This window comes from Seriola lalandi, unplaced genomic scaffold, assembly GCF_002814215.2.
Source record: "Seriola lalandi dorsalis isolate HSWRI2012SDOR001 ecotype SW California unplaced genomic scaffold, Sedor1 jcf7180002002980, whole genome shotgun sequence".
In the NCBI taxonomy this organism is placed as follows: Eukaryota; Metazoa; Chordata; class Actinopteri; order Carangiformes; family Carangidae; genus Seriola; species Seriola lalandi.
The window spans coordinates 1-1939 of NW_019473636.1; the positions used below are offsets into that span (position 1 = coordinate 1).

Genomic DNA, 1939 nt, shown 5'->3' on the forward strand with positions numbered 1-1939 from the left:
CACACACACACACACACTCCTTTTTTATAAATTTCTATTCCACATGTCATCTGGGGGAGAAGGTGATATTAAATTGCAATAAAACTGGATCATCTCAACTGCAATCTGTCTAATTGAGGTTCATTTTTCTTGCAGTGTGGCAGAGAAAGGAGCCGAGGGCTGCAAAGATCTGATGGAGGCCTTTGCTGCTTGTGTGAAGAGTGCAGCTGAGGGGACGTCATGAGGAGTCGCCCTCCAACCTCAAATGTAAGGATGTTGTATAATTAGGTGATGCACTCCTGGTCAATCAATTATTTCTGCAAACTTTCCTTCAAAAAAAACAAATTTGCAGCAGAAAATTGTCAAATCTTGACATCGCAATAGGCATTTTTCACAGAAGACATCTTGACGTGTCGGAGCAGGAAAAGGTGTAAATGATAAAATAAATTTCACGGTTCTGTCCCACTGTCATGTCTGACCGAGACACTGGAATAGGACAGAGCCACTGTTAGTGTTACTGAGTCTGAGTGTCCACAGCTTCTTCCTAAAGCTCCCGTACTTTACACCTTTCCTGTTTTTATTTGAAGTGATGATCCATAAGAAGATATATTTGAGATTTTTAAGAACCAAAAACCATCTTGATGTATCAGTGTGGTTTTACATCTCCTCTCAGGTAACAACGGGTCGGTGAGCCAATCAGAAGAGAGGCTCTCAGCCTCATGGCGAAATGTAACGTAATTAGAAAGTAGCGAGTAGAGGAATTGCAAAAGGATTAGCGCTCCTGTCGGGTGTATGTAGCCAAAATCAACAGTCCATTTTTCAAATGTGACTTAAAGTAGTTTCTGGAACATTTTCACATAGTGTCACCATTTGCATGTTGAAATGAATTGGTTCTTTTTGCATCTCTGCCTCTTCTAATTTCTCTGTGCATTTTTGTGTTGTTATCGCAGGAGTCACCAGGACACTGTTTCTGTTGGTTGGTTGTGGTTTATTTTCCAAATGCTTAAAGCTCCTCAACTGAAAATCTAATCATCTCAATTATATTAGGGTGGAAGTAAAACTAGAACTGTGTGCATGGCCTTACAACAGCTGTTAAGATTTAATTTCTTTTTAAATTCTCTCAAATGTGTATTCACTGGATGAACTAGACTAGGTGTCTACAGCCAAGCTAAAACCTCTGAGCCCTAATTAACACTAGGAATTAACATGCAATCCCTGAATGGGGCCTTACAGTACATTTTCCCTGCCTGCCACCTCACCTCTCTTTCCTCTCTTCCAGGTCCACTGCACTGAGTCCTCCAAGTTCCCAGCATTCCCTTCTGCGCACCAGCACTGGACTGAATGATGACAACAATGACGACAACGATGATGATGCTGATGATGATCATGGTGTGACGAACACTGTGTTGATTCGGGCTGAGTTAGGGATCTGGCAGCAGTAAACCACAGTTTCCTCCCCCTGTCCTTCCCCCTGTTATAGGCTTATCTGGTGTCCCTCAGTCTTACCGCCATTCCCCCTCTCCCTCTATGACTGACATAAAGTACATCGACTTGTAGACAACTCCAGAGGGCCGATGGGCTGTGATGTAAATTGTCAACTTGAAATGAATACTTATAAATGGAAATAAAAGTATCAAATAATTGGTTTAAAAACAGATTGTGATTTTTCTTTTTTCTTTTTTTTTTGGCCTCCTTTTGTTTCACTGTTTGGTGTCTTGACGTCTGCTTATATCGAACAGTCATAGTGTCACCTTTCATGTCTGAACCATTTCAGTGTTTGGAGTGTGGATGTATTTTAACCAGCTAGCCCCGGCCCGTCTTGTCATTTTCCGATAGCAACTCACTGTAGCCTCCAGTCTGCCCTGAAGCCTCAGAGGGAGCATTATAACCTTTTGTTTTGTATCGGAACAACGGCCGAAGCTCTTGTCAAGCGACAATCACCACTACCTCCCTGGAAGAA

At 42.1% G+C, this 1939-nt stretch overlaps 1 long non-coding RNA gene across 1 annotated transcript; it reads left to right on the plus strand.

Annotated features, from left to right (window-relative positions):
• Positions 1-8: 8 nt before the first annotated feature.
• On the plus strand, positions 9-1634 carry LOC111666539 (uncharacterized). The gene is made up of 2 exons (XR_002761598.2): positions 9-246; positions 1259-1634. It is a non-coding gene; the product is annotated as an uncharacterized LOC111666539 (long non-coding RNA).
• Positions 1635-1939: the final 305 nt, after the last annotated feature.